The following is a 10,982-nucleotide window of genomic DNA, read 5'->3' on the forward strand; positions in this document are numbered from 1 at the left end:
AGTCACCAAATCCTGCTTCCACTGCCTCCCACCTCTGTCCCACATCCAGCCTCCGTCCTCTGTCCCCTGTTTCGGGCCAGAATCACTTGCTTGGGGCTCCCTGATGAGTATTCCTGGCTTTCTCCTCTCAAGAGTCATCTCCCCGGAATCCCAATATGATCAGATCCCATCACTGCTCAATCTTCGGATCACTCCCTACTCTCGATTAATTTACTATTAGGTGGAGATTTTAAACAACAAACATGCAGGTAATTCTTTGTGGGGGCAGTTCTTAGACCATACTTTGAGAAACACTACAATACCAGCTAAATAAAACACAACTTTCAATTTTCATCCTGGCTCAGGCCAACCTATCCTTTAAATATTTATTTATTTATGTAAAATGTTTATTTCTGAGACACACACACACACAGAGTATGAGTGGGAGAAGGGCAGATAGAGAAGGAGACACAGAATCTGAAGCAGGCTGTAGGCTCTGAGCTGTCAGCACAGAGCCCCACGTGGGGCTCGAACCCACAATCCCTGAGATCATGGCCTGAGCCGATGTCATACACTTAACTGACTGAGCCACCCAGGCGCCCCTTCCTAGCCTTCCCTTGTCCCATACGCCAGTGATGTCAGCTACCCGCTGTCCTCACTCCAGCGTACGCCTCTGCACCCTTGCTCTCAGTGTCGAAAATACTTTCTCATCCCCACCTGCTGAGAACCTCCTCATCTTTTGGGATCTAGTTCAAAAGCTATTTATTTTTCAAGTCCTTCTTTGACTCCTCCAGGGAGAAGTTAATCATTCCCTTCTTTTTACCTCCATACCCCTCTGCACATACTTCCAGCATCACATTGCTATTGCAGAGAGGGGTGGGTGGGGTGTTTAATATATTCAACAACAGCGTGCCGCGTTGACCAGTCTATCAAGACTCCAAAGATTGAGACGCTCTTGTGTCAGGTGTCTGCGACTGAGTGGTAGCGTTACTGGGTCCCCCAAGACTAGGTTCTTGAATCTCATTGTCCTAGAAATGAATACTGAACTCAAGACAAAGAAAGCAGGTAGAATTTATTACTAGAGATAGCTTGTATAGAAGGGAGTTGACAAGAAAGAAGAATATTTCTCCCCAAAGGGGTTGCCTGCATAGCCTCTAAAGGCACTTTTGCAAAGGGTGAGGGGCTGGGAGTGGGGAAGAGTCCCTAAGCCCCATGGTCAGTATCTTGTGGTCATTACTTCTTGGTGGACGCAAGACAGTCACAGGGTGCCTTTTCCCAGGGTGGACCTTCTTTCAAGGCTCCTGGAAAACAGAAATACTTGTGCAAGTAGGCTTTGAATTGTGACTTCGAATTTTGCCCAGATGACCACTACTCCCTGATAGCTGTTTTCTCTTATTTGTCCTACCTCCCAGAAGGAGGTCCTTGTCTCTAACATTTTAAAGCCTGTGTGGAAGCATGTGTACATGTGTGTACGTGTCTGTGCCCGGCCAGGTTAAAGTGCATTTGACTGCTTATCCCAAACCTTTTTACAGTCAGTACCTCCACTCAGCTCCCTCAGTGCTAAAAATTCAAATACCAACTCCTTCCCTTTTCTTTCTATTGCACATGTGACTGGGCCGGTTTAAAAAAAAAAAAAGACCTTAAAAATCACGATGGAAAACAGTATCAGAATACCTGCAGATTCCAGGGCCCCTACTCAAAACCCAGTTATCATCTCTGGGCAAGGACCAAGGTCTTGAGTCCTTAATAAGTTTTCCCCACGTGACCTCCCTGCAAGTTAAAGTTTAGGAACTACTGGTTTAGGTCAGTGGTTTTCAGACCGGTTTGCACATTAGAATTACTTAGATAGTTAAAAAAAAAAAAATAGAGATTCTAAAGGGTACCTGGGTGGCTCAGTCAGTTAAAGCATCCGGCCCACTCTTGATTTCAGCTCAGGTTATTATCTCACTGTTTGTGGGTTCAAGCCCTACATGGGACTTTGCACTGACAGTGTGAAGCCTGCTTGGGGGTCTCTCTCTCTCTCTCTCTCTCTCTCTCTCTCTCCCCTCTCTCTCTTTGCTCCTTCTCCACTCTCTAGCTCTCTCCCCAAATAAATAAACATTAAATAATATACAGATTCCCAGACCCAACCCTAGACCACTTGAGCCAAAATCCCTGTAGGTGGGACCCTGTATTTTTTAAAACCTCCCTAGGCGTTTCTGGTTTGCAGTCCAGATTGAGAGCTACCCGTTTAGGAAATTCTTAAACTGGTTAAACAATCCCTGAAAAATGAAATTGAATGTTCTCTGCAGTCAAGGGGTGATTTTCTCTCTGGAACCTGATCTTATACGTTGCTTTTTTTATGTTGGGAAGGAGGAAAACTCATTCTTATTTTGACTGCTGTCAGTGGGAAACTGCTTAGCAAGTCAAGTCATGCAGTTCTGTTCTGTGCTGGGCGCGATGATTATTAAAGTCTTGAAATCGTCTTGAGTGTGGGCAGAGCTGGAGTCGGCTGACTTGTCATTCTGGGGCTTCGCGTTAATCAGAGGGGCGGATGGCCTTTCTGCAGACCTGGGGCCCAGGGACTGCTCCGCACAGCTCCCTGGTGAAAACATATACCACTTTTCCTCCCCAGTTCATGGGGGAGTATAAGGCCCAGATTTGTAAGGGAGCTGCGGATGCTCGGTATCTTGCAGGTGTCAAAGTCAAGGCTAGAGAGTCCTTGCAGTCAGTTACACGACACTGAGTGGTGAGCGGATGCTATTCTGGGTCGCTGGGCCTTGAGGATAAGCACTTTGGGGGACACAGGGCCTCATCTTCACTCCCCATCCTTGTTCTCTTCCAAAATTTTCATTGTACCATCTGAACTCGTAGGCCAAATTCATCACTTGTTTGTTGTCTATTTTGCTAACACAGATTCAATCTAATGGGGATAGATTAAGTTCTCACTGCAGGACCTGGACCTGAATTCTACAATCATTTCAAACACTTGTACAGGCCATAGTGGGCAGGAGCCAGAGACTACTAGCCACCAAGACCCACTTCCATGTTCACTGACATCACACTGATCACTGGAAGCTGTCCACAATGGGCCTATTGCCACCACAGACATTGGCAAACACAATGAATTAGTTTTATGTTTCTTGTTTTATTTTTTATTTGTTAAAATTTTTTTCCTTAATGTTTATTTGTTTTTGAGAGAGTGAGAGACAGAGTGTGAGTAGGGGAGAGACAGAGAGAGAAAGAGAGACAGAATCTGAAGCAGGCTCCAGGCTCTGAGCTGTCAGCACAGAGCCCCACAACTCACAAACGGTGAGATCATGACATGAGCGGAAGTTGGACCCTTAATCGACTGAGCCATCCAGGTGCCCCATTTTGTTTCTTGTTTTAAATTCACAGAGAGCAACAGATCCTGATCTAATGGTTGTGAGATTGAGCCTTGTGTTAGGCTTTGCACTGAGCCTGCTTGGCATTCTCTCTCTCCCTCTCTCTGCCCCTCCCTCCCTCAGGTGCTGCTGCACCGCGCTCTCTCTCTCTCAAAAAATAAAGCATTAAAAAAATCAACAAGCTGTTTATTAAAAACCAGAAATTTTTACCTCATTTCTCTTTCTCTTTTAAGTTATATTTCTATTCTGCTTTCCGTAAACAGTTTTATTCCAAGGTAATACAGTTTTATGCTTAAAGGTCTACTCCTATTGATTACCTAATAGGCTACCCTGCCAAAAAAAAAAAAGTGTATACATTTAAGTATTTAAAAACTTTCTTCTTACCATAAAAATTATTCTTGGGGCACCTGGGTGGCTCAGTCAGTTAAGTGTCTGACTTCAGCTCAGGTCATGATCTCCCCATTTGTGAATTTGAGGCCTGCCCCAGGTTCTCGGCTCTCAGCACAGAGTTTGCTTTGGATTCTCTGCCTTCCTCTCTCTCTCTTTCTGCCCCTCCCCACTCTCCCTCTCAAATACATAAAAACATTAAAAATAAATAAATAAATAAAAGTATTGCCTCGAACTCTCCGCTAAATTCAATTTTGTCTTCAATTGAAGACACATTTATTGAAAACAATTTTATTGAGTTTATTGAAAACAAGGAATTAGGGGCGCCTGGGTGGCTCAGTCAGTTAAGCATCGGATTCTTGATTTGGGCTCAGGTCATGATCTTGTGGCTGTGAGATTGAGCCCCCAGACAGACTCCGTAGTGAGTGTGAAGCCTGTTTGGGATTTTCTCTCTCACCCTCATTCTCTCTGCCCCTCCCCCACTTGTGCTCTCTCCTTCTCTCTAAAAATAAATAAATAAACACAAAAAATAATTTAAAAAATAAAATAGAACTACCATATGAGCCAACAACTCCATTTCTGGGTATTTATATGGAGAAATGAAAACACTAACTGGAAAAGATATACGTATCCCTATGTTCATTACAGCATTATTTACAACAGCCAAGATATGGAAACAACCTAGATGTCGATCAACAAATGAATGGATAAAGAAAATGCTGTGTGTGTGTGTGTGTGTGTGTGTGTGTGTGTGTGCGCGCACACACACACACATATGTATTATATGGAATATTATTCAGCCGTAAAAAAGATGGAAATCTTGCCATTTGCTACAACATGGATGGACCTTGAGGGCATTGTGCTAAGTGAAATAAGTCAGAGAGAGAAAGACAAATACTGTGTGATCTCACTTATATGTGAAATCTAAAAATAAAAACAAAATAAAAAACAAGCTCATAGATACAGAGAACAGACTGCTGGCTGCCAGAGGCTAGGACTGGAGAGTGGGCAAAACCGAAGGGGGTAAGAAGGTACAAACTTCTGGTTATAAAATAAATAATGGGAATGTAATATAAAGCACAGAGACAATAATTAACAATATTATATTGCAGATTTTATTTATTATTATTTTTAAAGTTTATTTATTTTGAGAGAGAGAGAAAGCGTGTGTGAGCAGAGTAGAGACAGAAAGAAAGAGAGAGAGAGAGAGAGAGAGAGAGAGAAAATCCTAAGCAGGTTCGGTGCTGTCGGTGCAGAGCCTGATGGGGGCTCAATCCCATGAACTATGAGATCATGAACTGGGACAAGATCAAGAGTCAGATGCTTAACCAGCTGAGTCACCCAGGCAGCGCCGTAGCACGTTTTAAAGTTGCCACTTTGGGGCGCCTGGGTGGCTCAGTCAGTTAAGCGTCTGACTTCACCTCAGGTCATGATCTCACAGTTCGTGGGTTTGAGCTCCGCATTGGGCTCTGTGCTGACAGCTCAGAGCATGGAGCCTGCTTCAGATTCTGTGTCTCCCTCTCTCTCTGCCCCTCCCCTGCTCATGATCTGCCTCTCTCTGTCTCTCAAAAATAAATAAATGTTAAAAAAAAATTTAAAGTTGCCACTTTAGAGGGTCTCATCACAAGAAAAAATTCTGCAACTATATATGGTGACCGATATTAACCAGATATATTGCATGATCATTTCACAATATATACAAATATCTAATCATTACATTATACACCTGAAGCTAATATAATGTTGCATGTCAACTATACCTTAAAAAATCTTAAAAGCTAAAGTAAACAAAACCAAACAAAAACAACAAAGCATTTGTTGTAGCATTATTTACACCAGTGGTTTTCAACTCTTCTTGCACATCAGATTCACTTGGGGGGTTAAAAACAGTATCTCGGTGGTTCTAACGAAGGATGGGGGTTGGGAAGGTAAGGGAGCATTTTGTGCCCACGGGACATTTGGCAATGTCTGAAGACAGTTTTTGGTTGTCACAACTGGGAAGGAAGATGGTACTGGCATCGAATGGGTTGAGGCCAGGGATGCTGGTAAACACCCTACAAAGTACAGAAAATCTCCCCGCAACAAAATTTTATCTGGTCCAACATGTCAGTATTAGTGAGGTTAAGAAACTTCACTGTATCGCATACTATATGTGGGCCCTGTGGTAAGCAATTTACAAGAGATATAAATAGATAGATACCTTGCATGCATGTCTATCTGTATGTGAGAGAGACACAGAGCAATAGAGAAAGAGAATATATCATCATTGTGTATAATATCAAAGAAATAAGAATTACAAAAGTGTTGAAGTAGAGACTAGTTAAAAAAGTATTACCTATTGGGACACCTGGGTGGCTTGATTGGTTGAGCATCTGAGTCTTGGTTTCAGCTCAGGCCATGATCTCATGGTTCGTGGGACTGAGCCCTATGCTGTAAGTAGAGTCTGGTTGGAATTGTTTCTCTCCCTCTCGCTTTGCCCTTCCTCTGCTCTCTCTTTCCCTCTCTATCAAAATAACTAAAAATAAAACATTAAAAATCATTGGCTATTTATGTAACAGTCCACCATGCAGCCATAGAAATATATATATAATATATTGTTACATTAAATAATTACTTGAACAATACAGTGATTTCTTTTGTGTATATATAAACAGAATATTCTAGAAGGATATAGAAGAAACCCTCTGCAGCAGGAGTAGCATAAAGGTTTTTCTTTTCTTTTCTACAATTAAATTTTTTTTTACTATGGGCATATATTTTTATATAAGTTAAAATCATCAGTAGATTATAATATTTATAATTACACGTTTTTATATTATACATTCTATATATTTATATTATATTCATGTATTATACTTTTTTGGTGAAAAAAATTAGGTAAATAATAATATCCATGATATACATCTAAGGGGAAAATTTGACTCCAAGACAGTTTAGACAGTACACATTAAAAACATTTTTTAGAATGTTTATTTATCATCAAGAGACAGAGAGACAGAGTACAATCATGGGAGGGGCAGAGAGAGGGGGAGACACAGAATCTGAAGCAGGTTCCAGGCTCTGAGCTGTCAGCACAGAGCCCGATGCGGGGCTCAAACCCACGAACCATGAGGTCACGACCTGAGCCAAAGTCAGATGCTCAACTGACTGAGCCACCCAGGCGCCCCTAGACAGTACAGATTTCAAACCCTTCAAAGAAAACATTCTGTTTTTAAAACATTCACACACACACAAAAAAAGCTGGAAAGTGCATACATAAAAATATTCCACTGTTTGGAAGATTGGTGTTTTCTCTGTGCTTTATTCTATCCTCCAAAATTTTTTTCTTACAATGAGCTTGCAATTCTTCTGAAATTAGAATATTAAAAAAAATCCTACAAGACATGTTATTTTTCTGTACACAAATCTATACACAATTGTTAGGACATCGTGCCTCACTCTCGTATAGTAATGTGCAAAAATACTTTGGCTGTGAGTACAGTATTTTGCTGGGCATCTGTTGTGAGACTGTGCCGTGGACCGGGGGGAACGGTGACCCTGCAAGCCCTCCGTTAAAAATGGCATTTCCTTGACACATAGCTCCCAGATGCTCTTCCTTTTTGGATCCATCTATTTAATGTGAAAAGTGTTTCTGCTGCAGAAATTCATTGTAATCTCAAGTTTATAGAGGAGATATTCTCACGGAGCAGAGTGCCACTGTCTCAGAAGGGAAGCAGAGCCCTGAATCCTTCATTCGACCTATGTTTATAGGGTGCTGTCTTATGCTTTGGGCATCTTGAGGAGTTTTTAGTTCAGGGGTAAAGGAAAACCATTCAAGGTCCTTGTTCTTAAGAAGATGATATTATATAAATGATGAGAAAGATAAAGTGGAAAATAGATGAATAAGATGGTTGTAGAGAGGGAAAATGCCAGGGTGGTGGGAAAGAACCCTGGATAACTAGCATGGCTGATTTCGGATTGTGTGCCCCCCCCCACAGGAGGGCACATTTTTAAGTTGATACATAATTGGCAAAGAACTTTATATTAGCTTCAGATGTGCAGCATGCTGATTTCATCTTTGAATAAGGAGGGCGCATTTGGACCAATAGTGAACTACTAGTTGGAACTATTCATCTGCAGGGCTGGTAGAAGAGCCCAGGCAGAGGGAAGGGCAGGTACAAAAGCCCTGAGGCAGGAACAAGCTTGTTATATTTAAGAAAAAGAAGGTTGGGGCACTTGGGTGGCTCAGTTGGTTAAGCGTCCGACATCTTCAGCTCAGGTCTTGATCTCACGGTTCGTGGGTTCAAGTCCTGCGTTGGGCTCTGTGCTCACAGCTCAGAGCCTGGGACCTGCTTCAGATTCAGTGTCTCCCTCTCTCTCTGACCCTCCTCTGCTTGCGCTCTCTCTCTCTCTCTCTCTCTCTCAAAAATAAACATTAAAAAAATTTAAAAGGGGCACCTGGGTGCCTCAGTCAGTTAAGCGTCTGACTTCAGCTCAGGTTATGATCTCACAGTTCCTGGGTTCAAGCCACACATGCTGACAGCTCAGAGCCTGGAGCCTGCTTCAGATTTTGTGTCTCCCTCTCACTCTGCCCCTTCCCTCCTCACACTCTGCCTTTCTCTTTGTCTCTCAAAAAATGAATAAACATTAAAAAAATTTTTTTAATTAAGAAAAAAAGATCACAGGCGCCTGAGTGACTCAATTGGTTGAGCATCCGACTCTTGGTTTTGGCTCAGGTCCATGATCTGACGGTTTGCGAGTTTGAGGCCTGCGTTGGGCTGTGCTCTAATGGTGCAGATCCTGCTTGAAATTCTTTCTCTCTCCCTTTCTGTGCCTCTCCCCAGCTCATGCTGTCTCTCTCTCTCTCCCTCTCAAAAATAAATCAATAAACTTAAAAAAACAAAAGAAGGTCAGTGTAGTTTTCAAGTGGTGAGTTAGTAAAGAGTAGTGAAGATGAGGTAGAGAAGGTGGGAAATGTTCTAGCAGGATCTGTAGATTATTGGTAGAGGTTGGATTTTATTCTAAGTTTAAAAGTAACATAATGTAGTAGATTACATTCATTGTATACTTACTATGTTCACATACTGTTCTAAGCATTTAACAAGTTTCATTGCATTTAATTATTAAAACAAACTTGTGAGGGGCGCCTGGGTGGCTCAGTCTGTTAAACCTCTGACTTCGGCTCAGGTCGTGATCTCACGTTCATGGGTTTGAGCCCCACGTTGGGCTCTGTGCAGACAGCTCAGAGCCTGGAGCCTGCTTCCGATTCTGTGTCTCCTCTCTCTCTGCCCCTCCCCCTCTCATGCTCGCTTGCTCTCTCTCTCTCTCTCTCTCTCTCTCTCTCTCTCTCTCTGTATCAAAAGTAAATAAAACATTAAAAAAATTAAAAAAATAAATAAAACAAACTTGTGAAGCAAGTATTATTATTATCCTCATTTTTCAGATAAAACAGAGAGAGAAAGAGAGAAGTTTAAATAGCTTATTTCTGGTTACCCAGTTAATACGTGACTAGCTGGGATTCGAACTCTGGTTGGATTTCTGTTTCAGCCCTCTAATTGGAGTAACTTCCCTTTGCATCCTAGCTAACAGTAATTCAGTTTCTCTGTGGATGGGTTTGGAGAGAGAAGCATCGATAGGAACGAGGAATGTGAGGGCCCTCAGCACTCTTAGGAGACGAGAAAAAAAGAGACTTACCTGTTAGCAGCCATGGGAAGAGAGAAATGACAGTGGAGGTTTGGTGGACACTGTGAGGTCTCCTCGAGGGGCTGGGAGTACTGCCGGCTGGTGGCCCTGAGCTGTCAGACCCTCTGGGGCTTGCCTCTCCTGTCGAGAGCCGCTTCACGCAAGGTCACACCCCCTTCCTGGGAATCGCACATCCAATCACCAGCGGGGACGTAAGGGCCCTGAAGGGCGATCCCAGCTCCAGAATTCTTCATGGGGTCAATGTGTAGCTGAACTAACATGAGTTCACTCCTCGTGGTGGAAACTACACCAGGGGAAGCTGTCACACAAAGAAACTTTATTTGTAGCCAATGAGATCACAGTGGGGCTCCTGAGTGGTCAGTCAGTTAAGCATCTGACTCTTAATTTTGACTCAGGTCATGATCTGATGATCTGTGAGTTTGAGCCCCGTGTCAGGCTCTGTGCTGACAGTGAGGAGACTGCTTGGGACTCTCTCTCTCTCTCTCTCTCTCTCTCTCTCTCTCTCCCATCTCTGCTCCTCCCCTACTTGCTCTCTATTTTTTTCCCCTCTCAAAAAAAAAAAAAAAAAAAAAAGGAGTTCACAGGGAATAACTTCCAAAGCCATGATCCCTGAGCAAGAGTGAATGGGTTATTTTTATTTAGGGTTAGGATGAGTATTTAGAAAGGGGAGGGAGTCTTGTCATCATACGCAGAGGTAGGCACAAGGTTGTGCACGCACCTTAAAGAAACATGCCTATATGTGCATTGTATGCTATGTACATGAGGCTGTGCTCCACTTTGGGCAGAGATTTTCATATTATAATGAAATAAGACAGCTGTCCGTCACTCTGCGGCTCACTCCATGGTCTGTCTGTGCAGGTGTGAGCCAGGGGTTAGGCTCACTCTGGTTCGGGTGGTCTGGGCCTCCAGAACTCTCTGTCCAGGCGGTCACTGTTGCTTGAGGGGTAGTTTTGGTTTCCATTATGGATGCTCTGTCCATAGGGTCTTTTGCCTGAGTTAAGACGCTGGAAAGAAGAGCTTAAGGGAAAACGTGGGACAATCATTGATTGGGTACAAGCACACGAGCAACAAAGGTCAGGTGTTGGGGTCTAGCTTGTGACAAACTGAGGCCTCTGATGTGACTACATCACAACCCAACTCCTGTGTTCCTCCTCCCGCCCCCTTTTGCAAAGGTCGAAACGCTGAGAGCATTCTTTAATAAACATTCATCATGCTAATCTCCATCTAAGAGTCCTTTCCCAAGAATCCCACCTGCCACAGAGAGATTTCAAGGTATCTGCTGTGGGGTGAGTAATGCCAAGCTCCTCCTCCACCCTCCCAAACGCTTTGGTGAAACTGTCTTGCTTACTCATGCTTTTGTGAGACAGCATGTTTAGTTGGTTGAATAGTATCCCACCTGCAAAGATTCACGTCTACCTAGGTCCTCAGAATGTGACCTTATCTGGAAATAGGGCTTTTGCAGATCTAACTGGTTAACGGTCTCAAGAGGAAATTGTCCTGGATTTAGGTGGGTCCAAATCCAATGACTGTTGTCTTTATAAGATGAAGAGACACAGAGAGACCCACACA

The 10,982-nt window shown here is 43.0% G+C and overlaps 1 long non-coding RNA gene across 1 annotated transcript; it reads right to left on the reverse strand.

Moving 5' to 3' along the window:
• Positions 1-1,034: 1,034 nt before the first annotated feature.
• LOC115278528 lies at positions 1,035-9,682 on the reverse strand. Its single transcript, XR_003902942.1, has 2 exons — positions 9,405-9,682; positions 1,035-1,280 (listed from the first exon to the last, which is right to left on the reverse strand). It is a non-coding gene; the product is annotated as an uncharacterized LOC115278528 (long non-coding RNA).
• Positions 9,683-10,982: the final 1,300 nt, after the last annotated feature.

The sequence above is a fragment of the Suricata suricatta genome, chromosome 14, assembly GCF_006229205.1.
Source record: "Suricata suricatta isolate VVHF042 chromosome 14, meerkat_22Aug2017_6uvM2_HiC, whole genome shotgun sequence".
NCBI classification, from domain to species: domain Eukaryota; kingdom Metazoa; phylum Chordata; class Mammalia; order Carnivora; family Herpestidae; genus Suricata; species Suricata suricatta.